The sequence below is a fragment of the Tiliqua scincoides genome, chromosome 1 (genome assembly GCF_035046505.1).
Source record: "Tiliqua scincoides isolate rTilSci1 chromosome 1, rTilSci1.hap2, whole genome shotgun sequence".
In the NCBI taxonomy this organism is placed as follows: Eukaryota; Metazoa; Chordata; class Lepidosauria; order Squamata; family Scincidae; genus Tiliqua; species Tiliqua scincoides.
The window spans coordinates 73,352,117-73,370,887 of NC_089821.1; positions in this window are offsets into that span (position 1 = coordinate 73,352,117).

Sequence of the window (18,771 nt, forward strand, 5' to 3'; positions counted from 1 at the left end):
CTGACTTACCTGGGAGCCACTCAGGAGCCAGCCCCTAGGCTGGGCAGCAGCAGCAAGAGGAGGGAGTCTGCCTTAGCCTGTGTGGCTTGCATGGGAAATGGAGCCACAGGGCTACCACAGGCAGACCCTCACACCCACCAGGAGTCGCACTGTGCAACCTTGAAGCAGCTGACAAGCTGAGCTGAGTTATTCCATCTGCTCTGAGCGTGGGAGGATGGAGGCCAGAATGTGCAGCCAGATCAGAAAGAAACATCTGAATGTTGTGGTTTCTTGAAAGATAGAAACTTCTCTGAAATTGTAAAAATCCCTACAGGGATTTAATTTGCCCACCTATGTAAACCGCCTTGAATAAAGTCCGAGGAGAAATCTGAGGACAAAGAAAGGCGGTATAGAAATACCTGTATTATTATTATTATTATTATTATTATTATTATTTCTGGGCTGGGGCACCTCCCTTATGAGGAAAGCCTACAATGTAAAAAAGGTGCCTGAGAGGGGACATGATTGAGACATACAAAACTATGCAGGGGATGGATAGAGTGGATAGAGGGATGTTGTTGTTTTCCCTCTCATACAACACCAGAACCAGGGGATATTCACAAACGTTGAGTGTTGGAAGAGTTAGAACAGATAAAAGAAAATATTTCTTTACCCAGCATGTAATTAGTCTGAGGAACTCCTTGCCACAGGATGTGGTGATGGCATCTGGCCTGGATGCCAGGCCAGGGGATTGGACAAATTTCTGGAGGAAAAGTCCATCACAGGTTACACACCATGATGGATATGTGCAACCTCTTAGTTTTAGAAGTCGGCTGTCTCTGAAGGTCATATGCAAGGGAGGGCACCAAGATGCAGGTCTCTCGTCTTGTGTGCTCCCTGAGGCATCTGGTGGGCCACTGTGAGATACAGGAAGCTAGACTAGATAGGCCTTTGGCCTGATCCAGTGGGACTCTTCTTATTTTCTTATGTTTATGTTCTTATGTAGACTACATGGCAGTTTAACCTATTGCATTCCTAACTTTCTGTGACTTTCCCTTAACCAGGGAGCCTCCCTCATAGTTACCCATGAAAGGCAACCTCCTAGTATGAAACCTTGGCTGTAGAAGTTGGGGATAGAGAGGGAGATCAGCAAACACTGTGGTCAGAGTCATAATTAGCTATAAGCTGTGAGGGTGGGGTATAGATGTAACCTTGGGCTTAACTAGACATGATAGGGAGTGTGTGGCTGCCACCACCCATGTTCCCTCAGTAAGGGGACCTCAGCAAAATAGATACTACAAGATCTGTGGCTGCTACCAGGGCATCTCTCCAGTAAAACAATGTTTGACATGATGTCAGTGTGCTCAGTGTTACCCTGCCCATTAAGGGTTCTTGCAAGCATTTGATCACAAAAAAATTGTGCCTCTGCCAGTTCTCTCTATAGAGTGGTGCTTAAATCAGAAGCACAAAGAGCACGACATTTGTACCATGCTGCCAGATTAATTATGGTCTGCACTTTGTGTAAGGAAACATCTATTTGGCAGTTGAGAAAGAGGCTGGATGGATGGGCTCCCAGTGCGCAGAGACCCCTGTAGGCCACATGTGGTACTACTTCACCCCATGCTGGCCCCTTGTCTGTATCTGCCAATCAGCAGTAGAGGGAGATATAATTTTGACACTAGCAGAAACTTGTCCGTTCTCTGTCTTCCGAGTTTAGGTGTAATTGCCCAACCAATGAGAAAAATCCTGTGACTTTCTCTTCCATTCTGTAATTCTCACCTTTACTCTATACAATCCCGATGGGCATGTGTGTTTGTGAAAAAGGTTTACAATGATTCTTTTACCATACTTTCCAGACCTGAAATATGAAACAATTTTGAGGAGGGAAAAAAAAAAGAGCTGCCACTGTTTTGTGTGAAGGAAAAATTGGTGCAAACAACCAATTGGTCAGAGGTCTATATTTTTTTTAATAGTGCTCTGTTGCTGTGCTGTTATATGTCCCTTCAGCATGCTGAAGGAAATGGGTGGCTGCTCCTTGAGACTTCCTGCCCAAGGGCTTTCTGCTCCCATGCCCACCTTCCCATTCTGGAACCTCAGACTTTCTCATTTCTCATGATAAAGCCACAATGTTTTACCACTTGCAGGACCTTCCCTTCCCTGATGGCAACCATCACCTGATGCATTCCTGTCAAGGAAACATGCTTTGTAAAACACCATCAACCTAAGGGTGCGTTTGGCATACCAGAAGACAGAACATGTCCCATGGTTTTGCTTTAAGAGGACAATCTCCATTACCAGGAAACAAGCAATGAAAAATGGTGGTAAGAAGACTTCTAATTCCATTATTGATCCAACAAAAATTTCATTTATACAGTTCACTACAAGCTCACTATAAGGGGAGAGACATAGAGGAAGGGGTGAGTGAGTGAGAGCAAGTGAGTTTGAGAGAGAGAGAGAGAGAGAGAGATTCTCATTCAGCTGCTAAATTTGCCGTCAGCGGCCAGCAAAAAGTTGGCTTGGCTGATTGCCCTGACAGAAATGGATGGGAGTCATGTGGCAGTCAGCATGGGAAGAAGCTATCTAGTGCAAAGATTTATGGTTTTTACTCCAGTTTGCAGTTGTCTGTAGTGTCTGGTGCCAAGTGGGCTACGGAAGCGCAAATAAAATAAAATGGAAGAGCTGCGTCACAGAGAGAGCAGTTCCATATACTTATGAGCATATGGAGGTGCTGGGAGCACGCCAAATAGTACACCACTAATTGGAAAAGTCCTGGCTACTCTCTTATTGTGCCCACCAGGAGTAACCTCGTGGTTATGGGGAGGGAACAAAGGATTAGGATCGAAGACACCAGTCTGTGTATCAGAAAATGCTTAGAGACCCTCTTGTATAATTTTAGCCAGCTGCAGTGGGCTACGGGATTCATGTGGTACAGGAAAGGGCAGCCTAGTGGTAGAAAATTGTTATCGCTCTCTCAAGTACCATCCACAAAAGCAGCTCTCCACAAGGAAAGAGATGTCAGCATCTTAACTGGGGCCTTAACTTAGAGCACAATCCTATGCACATCTACTCAGAAGTAAGTGCCATTACGTTCAATGGGGCTTACTCCCATGAAAGTATGTATAGGTTTTCGGTATTTGTAGCAGTTAACATCTTAGTAGCAGGGGTTCTCAAACTCCTTACCTTGCGTTGTCCGTGGTGGATCCATGGCTCGCCAAGACCAGGAAGCTGCAGGGTAAAATGCTACATGACTCAGAAGTCACTTCCGGGTCACACCAGCATATAACCCACCTCATTAACCACATCCTGCCACATTTCTCAAACTGTGTGTTGTGTGACCCACTGGTAGGTTGTGACCCTATTTTTGAATCTGGAAGCTGTAAGGCGGTCCAGGGTGTGGCATGGCCAATTAAGCAATAATGCCAGAAGCAGCTCTGGGTTGCAAACCATTTTATCATGCAGCTTCCTGGTTGCAGCAGGACTGTGACCCATTAAAAATCAGGTCACAACTCACTGGTTGGGTGTAATCCACAGTTTGAGAAATGCTGAATTAGTAGGATTTCTTGTTTTTTTTTTTTTAAACAGGATCATGCAATCTTACTTTGGTTCCTTCTGGATTTTTATAACTTAACCCTGGGCTCCAAGTATAGTGGAAGGGACAATCTATAATTGTTTGCACCTCCATAAGAAGGTGTTATCAGTTTCAACTTATTTCCCGTGATGGAGAGTCCTGTGAGAAACTGCCAGCCCCTGGTAGAGGTAGATGAGAGAGAACATTTTTTTACTACCTTGCCTTTTGTACTTCATGGCATGCACTAGAAGCATAAAAGGCATGGATCCCAGCCCTTTTTCACACGAGGGTTCTGCAGCAACTGTTGCCCTGCACATGCCTGATCTCATCTGATCTCGGAAGCTAAGCAGCATCAGGCCTGGTTAGTACTTGGATGGGAGACCTCCTGGGAATACTCAGTGCTGTAGGCTTATACCATAGTCTTTCGAGACTGAAGGTTGCCAACCATCTTCCTCTATAAGCTCTGTTGAGCAAAGGCAAACAAAGTGACTGGTGAGAACACTATGGCAACTTGGGAGTGGTGGCAAAAGCAGCTGCAGGGTCTACTATCACACCAGCCCCTGTATCCCCACACCCATAGAATGAAGGGACCCATAGCATGAAGAGATTGTCCTACCAGCTACAGGAACAAAAAGCAAACACACTTTTCTTCTAAGTTCTGCTCCACAGGAGTGCCAGCCTGACCCGCCTCTGACCCCCACCTAGTATATAACATTGTTTTTAATTCAAAAGCTAGCAACCTTAGTACATCCTTCCACGAATGAAACAGGATTTCCAACCTCAGCAGTTGCTCCTAACTGGAGTTAAGAGTGTGGCAAGCAGAAGGCCATGGCAGAGGCTTAAATGTGGAGTGATGGTCAGAATGTTTTGATGAACCCAGGACAAAATGTTGATATCAGTTGACAAAGAAATAAGATAATATAGAGCAAATGAGAAAATCACCTTAAAAGCAAAGGGACTGTTCCAACAGATGTGATAAAGAGACCATGGTAAGAAAGAGTCCAGTAAGGTTCATTTAAGGAAGAACATTTCTGGAGGAAAAATCCGTCACAAGCCATAATGAGTATGTACAACCTCATGGTTTTAGAAGTAGACTACCTCAGAATGCCAGATGCAAGGGAGAACACCAGGATACAGGTCTCTTGTTGTCTCATGTGCTCCCTGAGGGATCTGGTGAACCAATGTGAGATACAAGAAGCAGATGGGCCTTTAGCCTGACCCAGCGGGGCTCTTCTAGTGTTCTTATATTATATCTTATACTCTCAAGGGCACCCACTAAATGGAATGCAGTGGATGTGTGACTACATCTCAACATTGTTTTAAAAGCAGACACGGTGGGGGTCATTTGAGACAGTGGTGTTGGGGGAGGGGATCTAACCCTGTCTGTTCCCCTCTCCATGGCTAATAACAGCTTCTAGACTGGGGCTGTGGTGTTAGGGTTAGACCCCCACCCTCCTCCATGCTGTGATCTGGACCCAAGTTAGGCCCTACCACAGCTGTTTCTAAAAAAAGTATGAAGTATCAGGAGCAGCATTCACATATCTCCTTCTTCATGTTTACATTGGCTACGTTGTACCAGTAGTCTAGGGAGCCAGCAAACACGGCCTGGGTCCAAACACTGGGTCCAAACACAGCAAACACTGGCCTCTGGTTAGCGAAAGATGGGGTGGGGGGAGAAGTAACCAAAGGGAGTGTCAAGCTTCTAAGGGCCCCTCCCTTTTGTGGGAAAGATCTTCCTGGCTGACAATCCTAGGACACTGTCAGGCCTAGGACATGGGGGAACCTCCTGAGTTGCAGGAGGCAGCAGCAGGTCACCTCGGGGACTAGCCTCAGCGATGTCAGCCCAGCCCAAGTGGCCTCAGTAGCATTGTAGGGGAATGGGGTTGCATCACCCAAGTCCTTGGGACTCTCATAGCCCCAAGCTGCTTTGGCTCATGGGCTGGCCAGCATCTGCTCCAGCAAGTAGCCTAGCCAGTTCTGCCTTCATAATGCTGGCCACCTGAGCCTTCCCTCCCCTCCCCTCACCTGTGCCTCTCCCTCCTGCTCTGCGTGCCAGCCAAGCTGCAGGGACTACTGCCCTCACCCCTGGCATAGACTGGGCTTGTAGACTGTGTTGCCCCCACAGACCAGCAGGCAAGGAGGTAACAGTGATCCCTGGAGCACTGTGCCATCAGCCAGGAGACCGCCCCGCCAGTCGGGGGCTGGCTTGGTTCCCCACAGCTCCAGCACCAGGCTCAGGAATAGGATAGGTGTACCACTGAGTGCCCAGTCATGGCTCAGTGTAGCTTGCTCCCAGGAATCTGCAGGCCTGTCCCCTCGAGTGCCAGTGGCCTCGAACTGGCGACCTGCGGATGTTAACTTCAGGCAAATGGAGGCTCTACCCTCTAGACCAGACCATTTGGTCGCTGTCTTCTGCACTTTTTCCATTTCCATATCTGAGTGAGTGACCCAACTTGCCTTTGCTTGCCAGGAGTGGTGACAAAGGTGTATATGGCTACAGTTTTACTGACCTTAGCTATAATCTAGAACCAGAATAGTATTTATTTGTTTATATTTTAGGCTGCTTTTGCGCCAAAGAGGGCATCTGGTACCCAGGGCCATGATGATGGATGTACCCAAGCCCCCCACCCCCCAAACTGTAAGTAAGCCGCTTACTATGTGCACTACAGTTTTGCTGGTGCAAAATAGGGTAGAGTTAGAGCTGTCACCAAGCCTGAAAAAGTTAAGCAGAATCAACTCAGGTCTCACCTGATGGATGGGTGGCTGGAAGCTGCTGACTAGAGATGGAGCTGTGTGATGTTTGGAGGAGTCAATTGGCATCCTGAGAAACCTGAGGGAAGTTAACCAGCTGCCTGTGGAAGCTTGGAAAGTGCAAGAGTTGTGCAGCCAGGACAACAAGTGCACTATGAAGCGAACATCTAGAGCAGTGCTTCTCAAACTTTTAGCAGCGGGACTCACTTTTTAGAATGAGAATATGTCAGGACCCACTGGATGTGATGTCATTACTGGAAGTGATATCATCAAGCAGGAAGAGTTTTGACAATCCTAGGTTGCAATCCTACCCACACTTACCCAGGAGTAAGTCCCATTGACTGTCATTGTTAAGAGCATATACAGAGTAGCCTGTTAAAAGTACAGGTCTGTAACAATTCCCCAAATGCAGTCACATACCCTGGTAGCATCAAGTCATATTAAAAATAAAATATTTAAATGAATGGGGACCCACCTGAAATAGGCTCATGACCCACGTAGTCGGTCCCGACCCACAATTTGAGAAACACTAGAGAAAATGCAGGATTCTATGAGTTTCTCTCATAGAATAACACTGGTCAAAACACTTATGGTTCGCCTCCCTATGTAAACCGCTTTGACTCTGTGCGACTCAAGTCTACGAATCTACAAGAAAGGGAATATATAAAAACTGTACTTAAATAAATAAGCTACTTGCCCATTATATTAAGTAGGCTAAGTACTGAAAATTAGAACCAACATTTTTTTGTCTTTATTTCCTTACCTGCACTTCTCTATCATTTGTTGAACTGTTTGTTAATAAAATATAACCTTTCGGTTAATTAAACTGGTGTGTTCTGATCAAGATGAAGGAAATCTGGTTTATTTTTTCCTTCTTATCACTATTAGTCTTCTTAACCAAGCTATAGTAGAAGAGGTGTGCATTAACAGTCAACCCCCCAGGAAAGCTGGGTGGATAGAGATTGGAAACTTGCCATTAGACTTTCTCTCTTAATACATAAGAATCCTGTTGCTCTTTAACTTGAAAGATGTTTGCAGTTATTGATTCATTGTATGGATTTAGTCCCCATGGTAAAGCTGGGATAACTTTGATAAGTTATCCCATGATAAAGCTGGGATAGCCCATCTACTTTGGCTTACCTAATGACCCCCAGGGATATCAGGGTAAAGGAAGGGGTAATGACTTTCCAGAGGGCCCCAAGGCTACTAACAGAGAAATTTGGGTTCCATACGAAGATACAAGCTCCTCTCACAACACAGGAAGATTTTTGCCTAACTGCTGGTTGAAACCATTCTAGGACTAGCAGATTGGAAGGAAAACCTCAGTCCTCTCCTGCATTTTGAATCCATGTCTCAGCTGAGAATGAGGCACAGACACATGCTCATCACTTCATCATGTGCCAAACTCTACACCAGTGTTTCTCAAACTGTGGGTGGGGACCCACTAGGTTGGTTGCGAGCCCATTTCAGATGGGACCCCATTCATTTCAATATTTTATTTTTAATACAACAGACTTGATGCTCCCATGGGATGTGACTGCATTTGGGGAAATGTTACAGACCTGTACTTTGAACAGGCTACTATGTATATGCTTTTAACAATGATAGTCAATGGGACTTACTCCTGGGTAAGTGTGGGTTGGATTGCAGCCTAGGATTGTTACAAATTTTCTTGCTTGATGATGTCACTTTTGGTCATGACATCACTTCCGGTGGGTCCTGACAGATTCTCATCCGAGAAAGTGGGTCCCGATGCTAAATGTGTGAGAACCACTGCTCTACACAATTCATTGGACTTGCTTGTGCCAATTTGGGCATGTGAACATTCTCCATAGCATTGCTCCATCATGGCAGGCGGCAGCATCCACTCTTTCCTCCCCTTTGGGTGCCACATGTATGCATGTATATATGATCAGAGCCACTGATTATGCTTTGCTCAGCTTCTATGGTTTTAAAACATACACTGAAAGGGAATGCTGTTTTCAGAGGCTTCCCATTCCCTGCCTTCAACCTGAATCCAGATGTTTGCAGTCCAGCTGTGGGTCTGCTTGGCTTTCTAATGGAAACAGTAACATCTGCCCAGACACTGAGACAAGCAGGTTGGCTATTGCTGAAGGAGGAGACAGGGAAAAAAATGCACAGCATTGCATGCAAAGCCTCAAGACCTTTTACACACAGTTTAGGCTGAAGCAGTCTGTATCTGGCTGGGGGTGGGGGAGGTTCTCTTTCAAGCCATAGGCCAGTTCAGCATTCAATGTCCTGGTGCCATGCACGTGTGGAGAAAAAGCTTGTAATCCAGCCAAAGTGCTGGCAGTGTTCCTTGTTCCATTGAAATCCAGGAGATGAAGGTTGGTTGGAGAAAGCATTATCTTTCCACCCAGTTCCTCCCTCCAGTACCAAAGATTTGGTTACCATTTTGGCACCAAAGACACCCCCATAGGCATCAGGGGAGTTTTGCTTTCTCCATGATCGTATGATAAATGAGTTTGACGGTGGTGGCAGTGGGGGACTCTGTGCATATGGAGAGTGCAGTGAGGAATCAGGAGGGTCTCCCCACCCAGGAAGGAACAGTTGCTGTATGTGACAAGCTGTACAATGGCTGCATGTGCCTGCAGTCTCCAGCTGTCCTCTCACCACATGATTACCCTCCCTGAGTCTGCGGTAGGGAAAGGGGATCAGGATGTCCTAAATTTGGATGGGAATGTTTCAAGCCTTGTTCTTTATAGCCCTGCCTTGAGTTGGTTGGAGGAGAGAGAGAGCGAGAGCGAGAGAGCTGTGTGGGGGCGCATGCAGCAAGAAGACTTCAGTTACTTGTGTTGCTTATGATCAAAGAGACTGCACAGCATTAGAAACCTTCCTGCTCTTTAATTGGTCTTACTGCCAGAATTGCACTCACCATTTTCCTGCACTTTCTCGGTGGTACTCACTCCACAGCTGAGGTGTAGTTAACTGGGGAACATAAAGTCCAAAGGTTAAGTTCTATGTAAGTGTAGCTGTGTTAATGTACTGCAAGAGAAGACAGTGAGGGACCTTATGGCATGAGATTTTTGCCTCCTTCATCAGAGGCTGCCTATAGAGGACAGTGATCAAAATGAGTTATCTCAAATGGACTTAAATATGAGGGAACATGCTATGAAAATAGTTACTACACACAAGTCGCTCCAGGATATAAATGAGATTGAATCACAAGGGGCCAGCATGGTTATAGATTTGTCTGAAAGCAATCACCTGACTAACTGCACAATCCTATTCAACATTCCAGCGCCAATGCAGCCTTGCCAACAGGGTGTGCACTGCATTCTGCAGCGGGGAGGCAGTCATGGAGGCCTCCTCAAGGTAAGGGAATGTTAGTTCCCTTGTCTCGGGATTGCATTGCAGATGCATTGGTGCTGGAAGGTTGGTGCTGGAAAGCCCTAAGACTCTATTGGGGTGGGCTGGGCTGGGATAATGGCACCCTATCTTTGTTGTCATGTCAGGACAAAGAGGTAGACTCTCTAACATACACACACCACCTTTGTTTGGAGAACCACTTGCCCATTGTTTTTCCCCCATTGCTTCATAATGGGACATAATGGGATAATATCCCATTATACAGCAGCTGATGCCTTTGTTTAGTGCCTAGTTTCTTCACCATGGTAAAGATGAATTACCATCTTTGATGGTAAGACCATCTGGCTGGTCTTTTTTGAAATTCCTCCAGCCAGAAGTGGCAGATGAGACCTGTGTTTGGGGCTCAGGAAGAAAAATTTTGGCCAATCGATCTGCTGATCCATGTAGCTCCCTGAATGGTCTCCAAAAAGTCAATCTACTTCTCATAATTAGGAGAATACAATGGGATGATCCCATGTGTGCTACCATCCGAATCCCTTAAAGAAATAATACACATTCCAGGAATGTCAGCAAGAGTTAACCACCAGGAGACCAGGTGCTGTTCTATTTTGTACATCCACTTCAAGCCCACAGCTCAGAATATGGCAGCTGATCTTGCATCAACTGACAGGGAAAGCACAAGCCCCATTCCCAGATGTCTTGGAATTTGGAATACTGGTTGAAAACCAGCTTTGAAGGTGCTCACTTGCTTTGAGGAGTAACAGGACAAGGAGGTTTGGCAGATGCAGTTTCTCACACCACTAACAACAAATTTGTTCCTGACTGTTCAGAGCAAGTTGCACGACAGTAAGGCTGTAAGGCTGGAGCCCGGTCTTTCAGCCTCTACGCTGCATCAGTCTCATTACAGCCCTATACTGGGAGATGCTTCTGCTTTTCCTGCACATCTCTTGAGACAAGAGAAGCCTCTTCATATGGTTGAATTGTGTGGCTAGCAAGACCAGGGAAGAATGTCTGTGTGCCTATGAGAGTGAACAGGAGACTTACTTCTGGTTCCACAGCCTTTCAAGCACTGTTAAAATTCAAGCAGGCACTTCTCCTCTGCTACAGCACTGACGACACTCACCAGACAACTTCCCAGTTACGGGAACCAAATGATAAATTTACAAAAAATAACACAAAGACCACCTATGATAGGGATAGCTGAGATAACAAGACACATGCTTGCCTGATGAGTCTGCCAGAAATACTTTGGAGTCTCCACTGTGTAAACTTTTTCAGCATTGTTTTTCCCATCTATGAGCCAAACAGCTATATTAGCCTCTGCCTGGAAACCCACTATCCATCACAACTCAGAACATGGAAGATTTACAGCAGTCAACAGTTACACTTCTAATAAAAGCCTACAACAAACCTGGAGGAGGCCAAACAATTTGTTCTTAACACACATCTCCTCCCTTCCCCTTGTTCACATCCTTCCAATCCCAAACTGAAGTGAGCTTTAGCTGCAAAATTAATGAAATAGCATCAACACCCAAGTTTGCATCACTTCCTGTGGGCTGTTATACCCCCCCCCCAGCTCTCTCCTCCCCAAGAGTAAAATCCATTATCTAAAGTAGGGTAATGCCTTTATGTGGACCAGCCAACAAGTAAACAACAAACAAGCCTATGAGTTCTCATCCTGTTAGATCAGCAATTTTCAACCTTTTTCATCTCCCGGCTACAGACAAGGTGCTAAAATTGTCAAGGCATACCATCATTTTTTGGACAATTGAGAAAGTACACTGCACTGCCAGCTGGGGGGCTCACCCCCCCCAATCATCCTGCAGGAGTTTGGGGAAGTGATATATGACACTCCCCCAAAGTTCTGCAGCACACCTGCAGACCTGGCACACCAATGTGCCACAGCAGTGTTTGAAAATTGCGGTGGAAAACAAAAGAAGGGGTAGGGAAATAGTGGGATCACATTCTAGGTTCTCCAACAATCTGCATTTTGTAAAACCTAAAGATGGAGTTTGGGTTTTCTGTAGACTAGAATATGCCTCTAAATGGGGGGTGACAATTTTGATATGTAATCAGGCAAACAAAAAATGGTTGGACACCTCCCTCCCTTCAATATTCTAGAAATATAAAAGTCTGTAAGATTATTCAATTCAGTCTCCAGAAACTCACAGGTTCCATCAAAGAAAGAGATCAGGAATAAAGCAGAGCAAAAAACAACAACTTTATATTATCACAGCAGGAGATAATGTGCAGTGTTACACTTGGCAGAAAGTCAACTGAAGCCAAACGAAGAGCAAACCTACTGCTGGAGGGCTTGGACTGTCCAATGTGCCTATGCGACATCATTATGCTCTATTCTAGTGCTCTGTTAAAGTACAATGTTCCTTCTAACTGGCTCTGAAGGGATTATCCTCTCTGCACCTTTCAGAAGAACTTTCCCAAGGTCAGAAGATGACTCAGGGAAGAGAGAGGAAAGTGATTTGACATTATTGTCTACTACAGCCTAATTCAATGAATATTGTCACAGAAGCAAGTGTAAAATCTACTTATACTGGCTGTAAGGTATGTACATAATAAAGGGCACAATCTTAACCAAATTTCCAGTACTGGCATAGCTGTGCCAGTGGGACATGTGCTGCATCCTGCAGTCGGGGGGCAGTCACAGAGGCCTCCTCAAGGTATGGCAATGTTTGTTCCCTTACCTCAGAGTTGCATTGCCCTTATGTCAGTGCTGGAAAGTTGGTTTGGATTGAGAGCAAAGATGATGTTGTACCCCTGCCCGGAAGGGCAGAGCCAGTTGGTGCGACAGGGTGGATTCTGTCCAGTGCTGCTGAGAACGAATAAGCAAGACACTAGAAGGTGGAAGGTTAGGAAGGTGTTTACTGGTTAGCAAGGCAGGCCTGGGACCCCTGAGAGCTCTGCTCGCTCAAATTCAGAAGGCCGGGGTCCAGTGGGGTGCAACACCCTTTTATACATTTCAGTTGTCATTCAAACAAAGCGACCTAAAAAGGGGAAGTTCCCTTTGGTAACTTTCCTAAATGTCCTTCTTCATGCTCCCGCCCTCTTCACTCTTTCTTTTGCACTTGCCTTCTCAAAGGGAAGTCTTGTTTCTGACCATTTCGCGATGCTTGCTGTTCTGTTTCTATCTTGTCTGTGTCTGGCCTGCGGTTTTGTTAGCTTGTCAGCAAAAGGGTCTGTTAATGATAAGATTTGGCCAGCAGTAAGTCTTAACTTCCTCTAAATCATGCCTTTTTCTGTCTCTGTTAGCTGCTCCCCCTCCCTCTCTGTGTTGCTCTGTGCTGATGCCTGCCACAAGTTTTTGCCTTGGAAAGAGGGGGGGGGGGGTTTAAGACTGATTTGCAAGCATCAATGGTTAAATGGCTGTTTACCACTTTCTGGCCCACAGGAAAAACCTTTACATATGTAAATAAATTGATGAGAGTGGCTGAAAGGTGCTTCTAGTGTTATGTTTCAAGATATTCTAAGAGCATATCAAGAAATCCACCTTCTTTAAAGGCTCTTGATACAATACTTGCACCTCAAGCTGGTATAGACAGTGGGGCTCAGGAGATTCCTTAAAGTTAGTTCCTTATTGGTGGAGCTGAGAGCATGACCTCTGCCAATACTTTGCTTAGCTTGGTGGACCTGCAGTTGTAGCGGCCCTGTGGCTCTGATGGGGCAAAGGAGCGTGGAATGAATGAAGTTGTGGAGTTATGTGGACTGCTAGGATTTCCTAGGTCCAGGGCACATACCTCTTTTCTTTCAAAACCACAGTGTGGACCTTCACCATCCCCCTAACTCAAAGTTTTCCGTTTCAGCCAATAATGGCATCTCTCACACTTTCCATCACAATAATTGCCACCTCCCTGTATGCACTGTTTTGTAATCTGTGCGTGAATAAAGGCATCCTTCATTCTGTCCTTGTTGATTGACTGTTCCGATTCCCTGCTCACAACTGCTTTTACTTCCTGATTCTCATATTCCATCTCATTTTGCTCCTGACTTTATGAGAAAGAAATGCAGTGCTCCAAGGGAAGGGCTTAAGCTGCAAAGGTCCCAAATGCAGCCAAAACGTTTTTCCAAAACTATGGATGTACTGAGTTCCCCCAACACCAAATATTTCAGAAATTTAAAATGTAATAACATACAAAAGAGGCCATCGGCCATGCATTAGGGCCCTGAGCCTGCAATCCAGTAAACAGAGATCCTTCTTTACCCCTGCCAAAAAGATTACTAGCACAACAAGAAATGAAGGTGTCATCACTGAGTTAAGACCCACCACCTCAAGGAGAAGGTGAGGGTTCCTGGAGTATGTGTGATAGATTTATGGGTCTGTCAGAACCAGCTCCAAATTGAAAGGGGCTCTGGGAATAGCGCCCTATAATGGGTCCAGTCAGATGTTGGTGAGGATGCCTGTATGGGTGGAACTGGGGAAGCTTACTGAGCAGCAGGGGTGGCAGCAGCAAAGAACAGCACTGGCACACTTTTCAACAGACTTGCCATATGGACAGCTGCAGCGGTGCTACCTCAAGGTAACTGGAGCTGTCATTGTAACTCCCACACAATACCTCTGGAGCAATGCTACACTGGGGACTTTGTGGAGGAATTAAAATAGTGGCTGCAGCAAAAAAAAGAGGGAAGAAAGCTCATGGAAGGCAGCACCAGTGTCAGTGTGGAAGTGAGCCCTCTTGGGATATTGGGCTCCTGGCATTTGCTTAAGGGTGTCATGGGCTTATTGCCAGTCCTAGTCAATGGTCAAAATGACATGAATATCAGGAGAATGTGCCTCCATGATGGGGGCTAATCAGTGTGTGAAAATGTATTTCCAGGTGCCACTGGCCCCCTCTCTGTAAAGAAATTTTTAAAATCTATTTTTCTCACCTGGCCATTTCCCTCTTCGATTTCTCCCCATCCAAGCTTCCAGGTATGGGTTTGCCATCCCAAATGCACATTGGAAACCCCAGGGGAAGGGTTTGCATCTTCCTTGCACAATCTGCCCACTTCCAGCTCCACTTAGTGGAGGAGAAGCAGCAGCTGGGCTTCCACAAGCTGTAAGTTTAATGTATGTCTTTATTTCAAAACAATTGTCTCCCTTCTCCTTGTTTCCAAGGTGCCCCAAAGCCCAATCCTATGTTTTTCCCCACCACAGCATGAACTGCATGCTGTAGTGGTGGGGGGCAATCAGGAGGCTTGAGGTATTTTCCCTTACCCCTCAGTAAGCCCCCTGACACCCAATGCTTCTTCTCAGACCAGCACCAGCTGTCTAGCTGACGCAAGTCTGAGGAGACAAAGGGGGCATGTCAGCTCGCTTCTGGGAGAGCATTCAGCACAAATTGCCTGTGCTGGGTGCCACCCCATTCCACATCTGACATGTCTTTGGCCCTGCCCATTCTGCCTCAATCTACTCATCCCCAGTCCCATTTCACCCACTCTGCTCACTCACCAATGTTAGTGGGGTTCTTCCTCACCCCCATTACGCATGGGGTCCCTCCCCCTCCTTGCAGTGGTAGACCAGAAGTGCATAACTCTTTGCACTTCCGGAAGGAGTTCTGCAGTGCTATAAGGTATCTACTGCCTTTGGGACACTTGTTCTTGTGGTGGTACAGCCCACTCAAGGCAGCTAACAACAGGAGTAAAAAGTATAATCAAGCTGACTTCAGAACATGCATTTCTGGCCCCTAAATTGCCAATCAAAAGAGCACACAGGTGAGTGAATCCACTGCTGGCTTAAACAAGCAGTGAGGTGAAGCAGATTACATCAGAGCCGTGGACAGTGAGAGGTCTAGGCAGGGCAGTGAATTCAGGGTACACTTCACACTGAGTCTATCTCCACCTCCCCCCCCCCACTGCCATACAATCTGTAATGCTCCACTTCCTGCTTGCCAGAGCAAGAAGATCACCCCCTTCCTTACCTTGCTCCCCATGCAAGTTTCCTTCAAGCCAGCAGTGCAAGACGTCCTATTTTATTTACCGGGATAGTGCAAACAAAGGAGCAACTTTGTTTGTGCCATCCCTTTAAATAAAATGCATAAGAAGCAACGTAAGGAGCTTCTTTTCTACCATGCCACAGCACAGGGAGAAGCCATGGCATTGGTGTGGAGCGGTGCTCCAGGTTGCACTGCCCCTATGTGAACCCAGTTAGGAAAGAACAGGAAGGAACTGGTTTGTTTCAGAAGCTGTGATAGAAATTCTGCTACATGCCCTTGTGCAGTGGCCAGTTGGGAACAGCAAAAGCAAGTCTGTAACCTCAATAAAGTGCTAAATTGGGGTCATTCATTCCCTTTAAGGGGGCCACATGGAAAGATAAGCACATGTGGAACTCCCTTGCCAAGAGGATTTTATAAGAATGCAGCAGTAATAGACAATTGTTTAATGGGCAACAGATGGTCAGTTTTATTTTAAAAGTGGCCTTAACAACATTCCAGTCAAAGTTGTATTTGGTAAGTAATGTGTTTGCTTTTTTAAAAAAAATGAGATACCCAGAAGATCAGACATGAGGTTTTACTTGCCACTGTCTTAACAAACTACAACAACAAAACCTCTGCAGAGAATAATTGTGCCTTCTTAACATCCCTCCATTCCATGCCAGCAGCTGTATATTTTAGTCTCAGAGGGCTGGGGTGAGACTTTCTGCAGTCCTGCCTCTCTCTCTGTGTTTATTTTCTGAACAATGCTCTCCCATCCTGCTCCCTGATTTTTCCAACTATTACATGGCTCTGGGTCGAAGGGGCCATTCCTTTTCAGTTTAGGAGGAGCAATATATTTTGTTGTCTCCTGAACCAGAGGGGAAAGGTGGTTTTTTCCTTTAATTTTTATTTCTGTGTGCGTGCGTGCAAGTCAGGCCTAACAATGGCTTCCAAAGGCAGCTTGCCTTTCTGTACTGACAGACATATAAGGGATGATACCAGTCTTACCTCTGCCTCCATCCCCTCTTTTCCTCCTCCCCTTGAGTTAATTCCTGGATTGTAAGCCCCTTGGGGCAAGGACTGGGCTTTTCACTGTATGTAAAGCACCCTGGACATTGATGGCACTGTATAACTAAATGAATATCAATACTACCAATAATACTATTTATGATTATTTCCAGCTTTCTCATAAAGAAATAATCCATACAAAGCCAAACGTATGGAAACTGTATTAAGAATTCCTCCAGCTCCGCTGAGACATCCCAGTTAAATATCAACTGGAGACTTGCTACTTTTTAGTCATGAGTTCTGTTCTTCCATCCCCCCCCCCCCCCCCGCACGTTTCTTCCTGCCAGAGATTCTGGTAAATTTCAGATGAGATCTGGTCTTGATTTCCGTCACAGCTTTTTGGAGAATGTTACTTAGAGGACATGACTGTGGTGGAGAAAGATCATCAAGCATGGTTTATATAGACCCATTCACTTTCTAAACAGCTGTGAATAAAAATACTTTCCATTTGTTAATGGGATGAGGGATACGGGAATAGCTAGCTGAGGCATGACGTTGCATTGAGACCGAATGCTTCCCTCCACCCCCAGCTTCGCTTTATGTGGCTTTGCTGTAACCGAAATGTCATATAGCTAAGAAAAGGGCCACTAAGCACAAGTTTCCGTTCTGTAAGAGACAGGCTTGTTCATTTATAGGTTCTAGTGCCCTGCATACTGGACATATGATAGATACAATGAAGAGGAGGGGGACAAATTCTCTTCTCACTTGCATGAATGGCAGGAGCCCAGGCTACACTGCAGGCAACAACTTAAGGTCACTAAGGGTGGCTGTCATGTGGATGCAAGTGATCAAAAGGAAGGAAGCCATCATCCTTCTGCTGATATGAGTGGCAGCAAAGGGCAGGGCCCTTATCGATGTTGGCTTGAGCCTCCGCTCCAAAATCTGGAAAACATAGCTATGTGACTTGGAAGGAAATTGTTCTTTCCCTCTCAAAATCACCAAAACACCAGCAGAAGACCAAAAACTACATATTTTTTATTCTGCATGTATACTCACAGGCCCTTTGTTCAACATCAGAGACCTTTTCTGCACCCTTCCTTCATCTTCATATTGGCAAACAGGCCTGCAAGACAGGACCACTTGATTGCCAAACCTCAGTTATGGAATAACCTCCCTAGGGAAGCCCACCTCGCTGAATCTCTGCCTGTTTTTAGGCATATGGCTCAAACATGGTTTTTCTGGAGGGTTTCAGAGGATTCTGTGGGATTTAAATGAAGTAACACAACAACATAGTGCTTTCAGCTGGGTTGGCTGGTGCCATTTTTTTTCTTAATTGATGTACTTTTTCCTTTTATGATTCGTGTGTTATGTTTTTGGTTAAGCTGCCTTTAAAACAGAACTGATAGGCTTTCAAAGTAAATAATAAATAAATAGAATATTTATTCCAAAGCAAACAGAGGGAAATGTGTGTGGGGAAGAGTTGTTAATAATGAGCAACACTGCCTAGGAGATTTAGACAAGGTCACAGCCACATACTTGTAAGTGTGCACCTCAGCAGCTTAAACCACAACAAAGCAGTAGAAAGTCTGCAGGACAGTCAGCATTGTGGTAGAGGCCCAGTTACTGGGATAGCACTAGGGATGTATTCTTGTTTCACAGTGAATAGATAACACAGGCCTACACACATTTTGCTGTCTTAGGGCCCAGTCCTATCCAATTTTCCAGGACCGATGCAGCCGCAATGCAGCCCCAAGGTAAGGGAACAAATGTTCCCATACCTCAAGGAGGCCTCTGTGACTGATGCCACACCACAAGATGCAGTGCATGCCCCATTGGCACAGTTGGAAAATTGGATAGGATTGGGCCCTTAAAAGTTAGACATTTTTGGGTATATTTGGGATGCTGAATCAAAAAATGGTATCAGATTTGCTCTAGTTTTGGGGTACGGCATAGCCACCTTATATGTTAATTCAAGCAACTTCCTCATGAGGAAGTCATGAATCGGCATATATGGTGGTTATACTGTACCCTTTCCCCCCCCCCCCAAACAAGGGCTAATTGTGCAAAACCAATGCCATTTTTGGATTCAGCGACCCAAAAATATCCTAAATTTGTTCAAACATGCTTGGTAACTAAAAATAGGTTTTTTGTTTTTTTTTTTGTAGGCCTATGAATTGGTCTTATTCAGGCCTTTTGGTTCAATCTTCATTCATTATAGAATGAGTTCAA